General features: G+C 34.0%; 1 pseudogene across 1 annotated transcript; it reads left to right on the top strand.

Annotated features, from left to right (window-relative positions):
* The first annotated feature begins 5,711 nt into the window (after nt 1-5,711).
* On the top strand, nt 5,712-11,964 carry LOC143562423 (short-chain dehydrogenase TIC 32 B, chloroplastic-like; annotated as a pseudogene). Its single transcript, XR_013140478.1, has 7 exons — nt 5,712-6,200; nt 7,213-7,440; nt 7,561-7,631; nt 8,502-8,655; nt 10,401-10,479; nt 10,877-10,964; nt 11,608-11,964. The product of XR_013140478.1 is annotated as a short-chain dehydrogenase TIC 32 B, chloroplastic-like (transcript).
* Nucleotides 11,965-12,210: the final 246 nt, after the last annotated feature.

The following is a 12,210-nucleotide window of genomic DNA, read 5'->3' on the forward strand; positions in this document are numbered from 1 at the left end:
ACTAATTTTGACGTTATTTTACTAATCTCGTGAAAATAACGTTAAAAGTGACGGACGGTTAATCAGGCATCATGTAGTGGCGTTGATAGCTGAAAGATAAGGGTACATGCACCGATCAGCTGGTGTCCCGATGATTGAGTGCTATGTGCCTTATGTCCAAGGCTTGATGCAAAACTACTATCGAGCCAGGGGTCTCACCGGAAGCAGCCTCTCTATCCCTATGGGGTAGAGGTAAGGCTGCCTACATCTTACCCTCCTCAGACCCTACCATAGCTTTGCTATTGGTGGGATATACTGAGTACGATGATGATGATGATGATGATGTGTGAACCCTTGGGTGGGCAAAAGTAAAATTGCACTAATTTTGACGTTATTTTACTAATCACGTGAAAATAACGTTAAAAGTGGCGGAAGGTTAATCAGGCATCATGTGGTGGCGTTGATAGCCGAAAGACAAGGGCACATGCACCAATCAGCCGGTGTCCCGATGATTGAGTGTTATGTGCCTTATGTCCAAGGTTTGATGCAAAACTACTATCGAGCCGGGGGTCTCACCGGAAGCAGCCTCTCTATCCCTATGGGATAGAGGTAAGGCTGTCTACATCTTACCCTCCTCATACCCTACCATAGCATTGCTATTGGTGGGATATACTGAGTACGATGATGATGATGATGATGATGATGATGATCAATTTTATATGAAGATGTAACATAGCATATGACATAAGAAGACCCCTCACTCCCTCAATGTTCACCTATATCTTAAATGTAACTACATGGCCGTTTATGATATTTTGGGTGTCCCTAGCAAGCATCGGAAATAAACAAAAAGAAAAAGAAAGTTATTGTAGCGATAAACAAAGTTAAAATGAATTGAGATGCTCTCTTAGCCTTTTACGAAGCAGCTATTGGTCAATTCTTTACAATCAATGAGTCAATCGAGCCTCTGACGTTTAGAATTCTAATTGTTGAACATGTGAGCTTATTCTCGATTAAGCATATTGTGCACTATCGGGCTTGATATTAAAGAGTTAAGTCTACTAGACTAATTAAATGGGCTATTAGCTAATTTGGTCAACTTCTAACTTCATGCACTAACTATTAACTAATTAATTAAGGGCTTAAGTAACTCGAACCAATACTCCATCTGTTCCTCTTTAAGTGTCATGGTTTAAAAACACAGAGTTTAAAGTAAATTAAATGATTATTTTTTTTGCTAATCAAATGACAATAATGCCCTTGAAAATTGAGCTCATTAATATTGTTTATTGATGCTACTTGTGTGTGTTTAAGAGTAAACTTAAAAATTGACTAATAAATTTTGAAAATAAACATTTTTAATGAAACATATAAAAAAAGTAAATATGAACACATTTAATGAGATATAGTGAGTATCTTTTAGAAAAAAATCAGGCCCAACTTAGAATAGGCCGCGAATTACCCATAATATATTTATATATAATCTTTTCAAAACTTTTGGTCTCTCTAGACTATTAGACTATGAGTCATTAGCAACGGCTGAGGCCTGACATAGCTCTGAGCCAACCTTGAATGGAAGTAACCGAACATTCAAAATGTAAGTTTTCACTTAAATTTTTCTCAATCACTCTATAATATTGATAACGTTAAATATACTTATTGAAGAGGTAGGTCCCCGCAAAGCCCAGTTGGACCCGCAAGACACACCTTGAAGAGGTACGTCTGCGCAAAGACCAACTGGTTCCGCAGGACCCACCATGCTCAGAGATGAAGACCTTACACGCAGTAAGCCAGCTGTTCCCGCAGGAAAGCCTCCCTTGGTACAGTACCCTGCCTGTTCCCGCAGCTATGGGTACAAGCCAAGAAGGAAGGCTACCCGCACTAACAGTAAGGCTACACGCAAAATGCACTAACTCTTATACTTCAGTAATGTCACCTGAAGAAGGAATGAGCAGGGCGGGAATATTCCCGCCCAAAAGAGCTAGTCCGTACGCTTCTGGAAGATCTTTTGTACTATACCTGCCAAGGTATGGACAAAATAGACAAGATCTGACCAAAGCAGCCCATGAATCAATCACAGGGTGACAGCTCACCGACAATAGTACGAGGAGGAGCACGCTCCAGTACAAAATGTCACTATCAGCCGCTGCCTACCCACCAACTCCCATCGTGGCACGTACATAGCCCGTAGTTGGTGGAAAAGGAATATTATACAGCTGGCCGTACCTGCTTGGAAACCTACATTCGGCTATAAATACTCCAACACCTTGGAACGGTATGATATTATATTATCTTATCTTCTCTCTAGCTATTTCTCTCAATATACACTTATATTCAGAGCAACCTAGTCTGATTCTCACGCCGGAGGGTGGTCACAAGGAGGAACCCCCCCCCCCCTTCTCAGTGACGAGCTCACGGTGTCTGTTTTGCAGGTCAAGAAGAATAACCATCTTTGCCGGACCTAACCCTCGTGGGAAACATCTACTTAACCCTAAGATTATCCGTAATCTGCCGGGGTCATTTAGTGTTTCTTCACTTATAAATAGAAAATTTGATTGGACGGAGTCGATGATTCTGTATGATTCTAGTTTTGTTAATGGGTTTATAAGTAGTAGGAAAATATGCATAGATACATATGTAATTGAAATTTAAAACTTATAAGATCTTAAAAAGCTTCATAGTAGATAAACTCCTTATTTGGAAATATTAATTTAACCGAAATTGATTAGTAAAATGTTTTGGTGTAAACCTAAGTTTTTTTTAATGACTAACAAAAATTTCATTAAAAATAAACGAAAGAAATACAATGGAATGGTCGCAACGAGTAGCTGACCACAGTTGAGCCACTAACCCACATGGGCAAACAAAAGCCCAAACAAGCCGCCAAATTACAATAAAATGAATTTCAAAATTCCCATGATAAAACCGAGCCAATCGATCTATTTTTAATCCAAAAATAGTTAAGAGCTTTGATGTCTCCTATTATTTCCGACTTTATTGCTGACTTGCCATTAAAATCCAGATCAATACTGGCATTCCACAAACATAAAAATGTAGCGAGACAAACTACATGAAATATGTTTTGTATATATATTTTTTTGTTTTTTTAATAAAAGCCAGTGAATAAAGAGTTAAAAATCAATGAACATGTCCCTCACCAACCGTGTGAATAAAAATTAATTATTTTATAGTAATATTTTTAATATATTTATCTAATATTTTTTCCAAGAGACAAAATGGTTAAAAGTGAGTAAATGGGTGGAAAATTGGACCATAAAGACAATGAAAAGATATATACGTGCGTGACACGGTTGGTTGCACGCACCAAAAGCACTTTTGTCTTCAACACATTATTTCAAAATTTCACAAAATCTATTAATAGGTGGCAATTCGATTATGTTTCATATTATTCATAAAAGCACATAAATTTATAACAAGATTAAAAAAAATATTTAAATTTAATTATCAAACTATGTGTTATGGAAGTTGTGAATTATTATATGTCAGTTCGTTACATAGACGGCATTTAGACATTTAGACAATGTATTCACATTTCACATCAAAACATATGTTATGTTCGAATAGAATGTGAAATGAGATTGTGAAGTGAAATGATTTGTTTCGTTATTAATTTAAAATTCAATAAGCATGCCCTCACGCCCTCAATTTGGCTCACACCATCATCCTCACGCAACTTTTCGCGCCTCTATATCGCAGTTTTCACACCCTTTATTGCTTCAGTTACTTAGGCATTAAACCTAATGGATTATGTTATATTTAAAAGTTGTTACAATTTTAGTTGATATAGCTTTACTTATATGAACAAGTGAATTAACTTTCAATACAACATGCACAAAATCATCAGTATGGTAGCCCATTCTACTTACCTATGTTGCCACATCCAATTATGTATTGGAAAATTGAAAACCATTTCCATATCTTCTTTTAAAATTAAGGGTCAGGATAAAAAAAATTATACATCTGTTTAGCTACTCAAATGAGAACAATTTATATAATCAACTTAACAATGAAACTGAAATTGAATACTCTATCATTCTATCAACAGCTAGATATTGTTACCGGCCAAAAGGTCTTTAGTTTTAAGTGTTAGATAAGGTTTTTCATTTCTAAAGGATGAAGATTCAAATTCTCATCGTTGTTAAAAACGTGTAATCATGAATAAGGAGAATAAGGAGTAGATAGACCATGTGTAGTGGATCGTTTTGGGAGGGTAAAACGGCCCAAAGCGTCATGAAACAACCTCCCCCCCCCCCCGGGTGCGTTTTGAGGACCATTTTGTACACAACGGTGGTGGGGAGTTGGTCAATGACTAAGCAATGGCTTTATCAACATTTTATCACTACGTCATTTTTTACTCTCGTTACTGGCTGGAACATCACGTATCGCAAAACGTACATAAATAGAGTGTTACGATTACACATGGTCTAATAGTGTTCCCAGGATAAGGGTTAATGGACCGGACTACGGGTAGCTCCACCAATTCATATGTATTAATTGACATAGTGACATATAATTAATGATTTTATAACACGCCACCTATATTTACGGTTTGTAGCATTTTCAATCATTAAAGAGGCTCGTTTGAACATTTGGTATAATGTATTTCCTTCTAGATCTAATAATAATAATAATAATAATATGAAAGTAAATAAGAAAAAAGATGAAAAAGAAAAGAAAGACAAACTTACTAGCAATAGGAGTTTTATCTAGATGTGCACGTGTGAGAGAGAAGAAGCAAATAAGTATGGATGTTACGCGGTTGTTTATGGGATACCACTTTTTTCTCTTATTTCTTCCTCTTAATCATTATTGTGGTTGGTGCATGGCCTAACACAATTTATCTGCTCATAACATTTTGGAGCTTTGTAAGGATTGTGTTTGGTGAATATTATATACACAGATATCTAAATATCCCTATATATATTACACCACAATCACCTATCTAAATGCAAATGTCACACATGTTAAATATCAAGTTCTTAATTGAATATGCAATATTTGGTCAGTGTTGTAGAAGCCGTTAAACGCTAGTCGGACGGTAGGGTAGGAACTAGAGGTAAATCAGGATTAATCAGATTGAAATTTATATATGGTTCTTCAAATGTACACATATAGATAAATGATAAAATACAATAATCCTTAACATACAAAAATACCTATATTCATGAAATTGATCTATGAAATCACATCCCAACATCTCAGAATCATCAATACATACCCAATTAATCATCGATCTACCGAAAAAAAAACAGATTTGGATCGTTAATCGATCAATTTTTTTACTTCTCTTCAAGAAACCCGTTTTGAGCGTATTACGACTTTCTTTAGCGTTTTTTGTATTTTTGGCTTGCGCGTTTTTGTATTTTGGCTTGAGGGCTTTTGTATTTTGGCTTTGAGTGTTTTGTTTTTGCCTTTGAGCGTGATTCGCGTACGTTAAGGATTATTGTACGTTAACCTGACCCTACACATATATGCCAACTTTTATATATAAAATTTTCAATTTTGACCAAATAATGATTAATCAACGGCTAGTTGATAGGGTACGACCAGGTTTTAATTGGGAATTAACCATGCTTGTGTTACATGAGTTATAAATTAAAAATAAATATATGAACAAACAAGAGTTCTATATATTATATTATATTATACCAAATGTTATATATAGTCAAGCACATATATTATGACAAGAAATGTATGTTGTCACACATGTATGTATATATAACTCATTATTAAAAGGATGGAAGACAATATTGACAATGAGTGTAAAGAAACAATAATAATTACCAAGTAGAAAGAAAACCAACATTATTAATCATGCTTTAATTCCCACTAGTAATAAAACTTGCTTCACTTTGAAATAACTCAGCCTAGCAATAAATACACAAGTCAAATATTTTGACTTACTAGACCAACTCCTCTAATAACAAATCTTACTGGTGAAGAGTGAAGACCACCCACTTATGGTGGACCATGGAGTAGGAGAATGTTGAGAACCACCATATATATTTGTTTCTATCTATTTGGTGTCATTGCAATATTGGTGTGGAGGGTTGTGATAAGGTGTAAACAAAACATGAAGGGAAGTGTTAGATACTTGGCTGGGATTGCTGGTCAAAGTGGATATGGATCAAAGTCAACTGCTGAACAAGTTACTCAACATTGTTCTTCACTTCCACCTCATCTCACTGCTATTGTCACTGGTATCTTTCTCTCATTTTCTTATGTTCAAAACCATATTAGATTGGTGAATATCATTAACATGATTCACATGAATCACATATGATATATATTTAGTTACTCTAACACTAGATTAATATATATGTTCAAGAACTCCATCTATTATATATTTGCATATGTATATGCATATATACACACGTACGGTCCATTTTAGTATCAGATAATGAAAACTACGTCAGATATTATGTGTTGTTGATCAATTATATATAAGGATACAATGAGAATTTTATATCCAAAAACTACAATCAAATCGTAATTTTTAATTATGACTTTTAAGTAATTTATTCTATCTAATGGTTTGTGTTCGAATATGAAACTCCAAGTCTTTCTATATTATCATCAATGACATCGTGCCATGATTAGGTTATTTTACGTTTGTATCAATGTTCACGTGTGACCTGACACCTGATGTATAACATATTACGACTTTTATGTTCCAAGTTTTAGTTTCAAATCACTCAGGTTAGTAGTAAACTTTGGCCATGTTGATTTCTTGTAAGGAATAGCATAAGTTTATAGACTTTATACCATAATTTTATATATATTTTACCAATATTAAATATATTATGTTGTTAGATATAAATGAGTAAAAAACTGTGATCATTTTATATGTTGAGCAAAAATTGGTTGTCTTTCCTGTATACCTTTTCTAATTGGTTACACAAAATCACTGCTATCCAGACAACTTCCATGACAAAACCACAGTCATGTTTACCTTTTTTGGTAGATTTAATTTACTGCATATTTCCTTTCCTCTAGTAAAGCCTAAGGTAATAAATTTAACATTTTTTATTTACCATAAGCTAATATTGAAGTTAAAATTAACTTAATTATTTTTCATCTAATTATATATTGTAAATAAATCTTGACATTCAAGTGTATAACATAATGCTTACTAGACATTCTTTAGATCTTATGTGTGTTAGTAAAGTGAACTAACTACTTAACTTATTTCATTAACTTGTCATTAACAAGGGGCTACATCCGGAATCGGGGCAGAAACCGCACGCGTGTTAGCAAAAAGAGGGGTGAGAATTGTGATTCCCGCAAGGGATCTACGAAAGGCGGGTCAAGTGAAGCAAACTATACAAAAGGAAACCCCTAACGCGGAGATATTCTAGAGATTGATCTCAGTTCATTCGCTTCTATCAGAAAATTTTGTTCCGAGTTTTTGTCACTAGGCATACCACTTAATATCCTCATGTAAGATTTAAACTTGGTTCCATTAGATCTTTTTTTAAATGTGTTGTATGAGTCCTCAAAATTTGATATTTGAGTATGTTACTAATGATGAATATATATATATATATATATATATATTAGAAATAACGCAGGCAAATTTTCGGAGTTCTCAGAAGATAAATTTGAGATGACTTTTGCTACAAATTACTTGGGTAAACTCTTAATTCCATATGTAACCATACATTACATAGAATTTTAATTTTATTTAGAAAAAAAATTAACGTAAGAATAAATATAGCAATTATAATAATAAAAGTTATTTCATTTGTAATAATAATTATTACTCTAAGTTCAAAATTTTGTTATAATAATATTTATTCGAGTTTAATCATAATTACTCTACTTTTTTAATGGCGATAACCATTCAAAATATTTATCTACGAACGGTTTGAACCTAATCACTCTACTTATTTTTACGTTTCTCACATAAGAATCTATTGTACATGATCCACCTTGATCTTTTCATATATATAAATATATATATATATATATTTTATGTGTGTTCATATTTCAGAATATCTTGTAGGAATATCCTCTCCAAAATATATATTTAATAATTTTTATTTTTATTTGTTGTAAAAAATGAGTTTTTTTTTGTTTTCCTTGTTTTGGAAGTAAAGAAATATCTTTTATATTCTTTTTAAATTCAGACAAAATATAAGCAAGGGTCAACTAATGTCGCATCGATTAGCATTATCAATAGTTAATAGGTTGGAGCACTTCAAGTGGTACTTGTACCACCATTTCAAATAAAAATACAAAAAGAATAATAATAAATAAAGTGATATCTAATAAATACTAAATAAATAATAAATAATAATAAGAAAATAAAAAAAGTGACGTCATGAGCATTTTTATATTAACACATGATATCTAATGTTGTGTTGTGTCAATTAGTTGAAACAAATATAAAAGAAAATCTTTGACCAATGCATTCGGGTTAAAATATATTGATTATGTTCCATTTGATTATATAAAATATATTAATGTTTTTTTTTTGTTTTTTTTCAAATTTATAACAGGCCATTTCTTGTTAACGGAACTTGTGTTGGAGAAGATGATAGAAACGGCAAGACAAACGGGAGTTGAAGGAAGAATAGTAAACGTTTCTTCTGTAATTCACGGTTGGGTTAAAAAAGATCATTTCAGTTTTAACGGAATGTTGCAACCAAAATAGTAAGTGTTATCTTACTAATATATCTACATTATCATGCATGCAATATTCATTGATGCATTCGTCTTGGTGTAGTTATAAATTTATTGTATATATAGATATAGACAGAGACATTGATACGTTTTGATATTGAAGAAACGTGGATCTACTCACTGGTAGCAGATCTACTTTCCTCGGGTGTGATTATGCTATTTCACCGATGGTTCTTCTGGATCTGTGTTCTTCCACCTACAAAATGAACAGCGCCGTTACTTACCCCTCAGAAAGGGACAGAGGGGTCCTCTTTGGGGTAACCCTCCGGCGTGAGAATCAGTATATTGTGGAGAAGATAATAATGTGTCCGTAAGGGAATCTCAAGAGTATTGCTTAATAGCTCAATACTCTTGATTGTGTGACTGTGTGTTTGTATGTAACTGACTGTGAGTGAATGTAATTCAATATGATTGAATGTGATATCACTGCCTGTAACTGTCAATGATTGAGTATGAATGTCCTCATCAAAGTGGAGTTGATGCTGTATTTATAGTGCTAGGGTTTCCACTGGCTGGGCTCAACCTCGTTGGCCTCCTCCAATCGCACTGCGCCACGTGTCCTCTGGGACACCTGGCGCTTTCTCGTTGGTTGTAATCACGTGGTAGCACCTGTGTCATGCTGAGTTGTCGACCTTTCATTTGGCAGCTGTCAACATCAGCATATTCTTACTCCTTAAAAAGATGCCTTCTGGAAGGTTGTCTGACGTGCACAATCAAGGTTGCCCTAATCCTGATTTGGATAAGGACGAGGTCAATTATGTGCATGTGTGATATGCGCCAATCCTGAGGATGCGCGAGGTCTTCTCTTTATTCTCACGCGCAGATATTTCATGCGCAGATGTGATATGCACGAGCATGTGATATGCGCCGCGCGCTGGTGCGCCGCGCGCATATGTGACGCGCGAGCATATGTGCGCCTGGGCAGATGTGGTATGCACGAGCATGTGATATGCGCCGCGCGCATATGTGATGCGCGAGCATATGTGTGCCTGGGCATATGATGCCTGAGCATGTTTTGTATGCGTCATGCGCATAGGTTTTGGCTTTGTGCCTTCATAATGTCTTTATCTTGTGGGTTGACCCGCCTTGCTCAGGATTGAGGCGGGTACATACCTCTTCAGATATGATTGCTTTATATCATTTTTAAATTTACTTGAGGTGTGAATAGGTCGGGCTTCAAGCTAAAACGAATAGAAACCGAATTTTCAGTTTTTGAGTTTTTTATAACCTATTGGTTTCGGTTTTTTAGGCATTTAGTTTGGCTCAGTTGCTTTCGACTTTTTCGATTTTATTATTTGGGCTTGAAAATTTTGACCGGAAATTTAAATGGCAAAAAATCATAAATTAAGGCCTAAGTTATCCGTTAGTTAAAATATATATTTGATATATACATTTGGGTTAAAATATTTTAGTTAAACTATATATTAAATAACTAAAAATTACTTCAATTTTATTTAAAATAAAATGAAAATCTATAAGTTTGGATCGGTTTTTAATTACACGCAAAACTGAAACCAAATTCAAAGTTCGGATTTTACAAAAACATAAACCCAAACCGTCCTTTTGGGTTTCATATGCATCCCTAGTATTTACTTTCATATTTGCCCCGTTATATTCCATCTAAGCTAAAAATATTTTAGAACTCCTTTAATATAATAAAAGAATATCATTCTTCAATATTGTTTTAACTATTCTCTCTTTAAATTATATCTCAGTTATAACGCCACCCGAGCATATGCACAGTCAAAGTTGGCCAACATAATGCATGCTAATCAGCTCGCCAAACAACTTAAGGTACAAACCGTGATACATCATTTACAATGTCGTTTCCGAGAATCATAAAAAAAAATTGGCCTTGAATTAGTTGAATAATTTGATTTAAACATTGAAAATACATAATTTTGTTAAAATATATATATATATACATACATATTTTTAAAAAAATAAAAATACAGGCCTAATGGAGTGTCAGGCCGGGGTCTCATAGCTGGCCTGACAACCAGGATCGTAGGTGTGCAAAGTCGGTTCAGCTCGATTATGGGGCTTAACCATAACCGTAACCATAATCGAGCTTTCGGTTTTGAAAAAGATGTTCACCTTTAGCCAAATTCATGAACGACCCACCAAACCTGGTTTCATGATGGCAAATCTTATTAATTAATTTGTGTTTTATTTTTTATTCTTTTTAAAGGCAATGAATGCAAATGTATCAATCAACGCAGTACATCCAGGGATTGTGAAAACCGGCATCATCAGGGATCATAAAGGCGTTATTACAGGCATGCATATTTCACACTATAAACCACTTGTACTTCTTGCGTTAAAAGTTGTGCAATAATAATAATTAGGGGGTGCAAACTAGCCAAATCAGCTACTCGAGATTGGATTAATAAAAAAACTTAAAACCAGCCGAGTTTTTTTTCTATCCAATTCTGAGCCTCATATAAAGCTCGTTTAGTTATCGTGCCCAAGCTCAAGACTTGTATAGGAAGCTCATTTAGGGTCGTCGACTGTTAGCAAGCCTTAACTATTTCTAAGTTTGATCTATTTATACTTTGACTATTAATTTCATGCTGTGTGGCTTAGCTTTTGCGTGATTAAGGTACTACACGAGCTTAAGCTGTGTTTTGCCTTGTCGTTTAAGGTTTTTCTAAAAAATATATATTAAAAAATAATTAACATCATAGATTATTAATAAAAAATAATAAACAAACCGAGTCCGAGCCAGTCCTGAGCTTAAAAAAAGGACTCACAAGACGAACTCGAGCTTTAGAAAAATAGCTTGAAACGAGCTAAGCTCGGCTCGTTTACACCCCCCTAATTAACAATAATAATAATAATAATAATAATAATAATAATAATAATAATAATAATAATAATAATAATAATAATCATATTGTTTTCTTTTGTTTTTGTTTTCAGATTCTATTTTCTTCATTGCTTCCAAGTTTCTTAAATCAACTTCACAAGGTGCAGCAACCACATGTTACGTTGCGTTGAGCCCGAAGCTAGAGGTCGTGACAGGGAGGTATTTCACAGATTGTAACGAGGCTCGGTGTTCTTCGCTAGCCAATGATGATTCCGAAGCACATAAATTGTGGATGCAAACTCGAGCACTTATCCAAAAACGACTACGAGTTCAACTAAGACTTTGAAAATATTATTTTTATTATTTTTCGTTCGATATATATACATCGAGCTTGTTGTATATGTGTAGATATAAGTGTAAATCACAATATTTACCAAGACGGGTGATAAAGTACCAGAGGTTAGTTGATTGAGTTAAATGTGTCAAGTTATAATAATAAACAGTCATAATTGTTTTTTGATATCAATAATGCCTGACCTCAACGAATGATGACTGACATGTCATTAGCTAGTACATAAATTAAAGACATAAACGTTACGCTAATAAATTTTGTATCCAATAAAAGTTGTATACGTTGGTGGCTTTTGAGAATTAGTGATCCTAAAACAAATATGTATTAATTTTTTTTTGATAAACAAAAAGTTATATAAACAAAC

The sequence above is a fragment of the Bidens hawaiensis genome, unplaced genomic scaffold, assembly GCF_021521415.1.
Source record: "Bidens hawaiensis isolate Kalapana, Puna unplaced genomic scaffold, B.hawaiensis_p1.1 tig00021017_1, whole genome shotgun sequence".
Taxonomy (NCBI): domain Eukaryota; kingdom Viridiplantae; phylum Streptophyta; class Magnoliopsida; order Asterales; family Asteraceae; genus Bidens; species Bidens hawaiensis.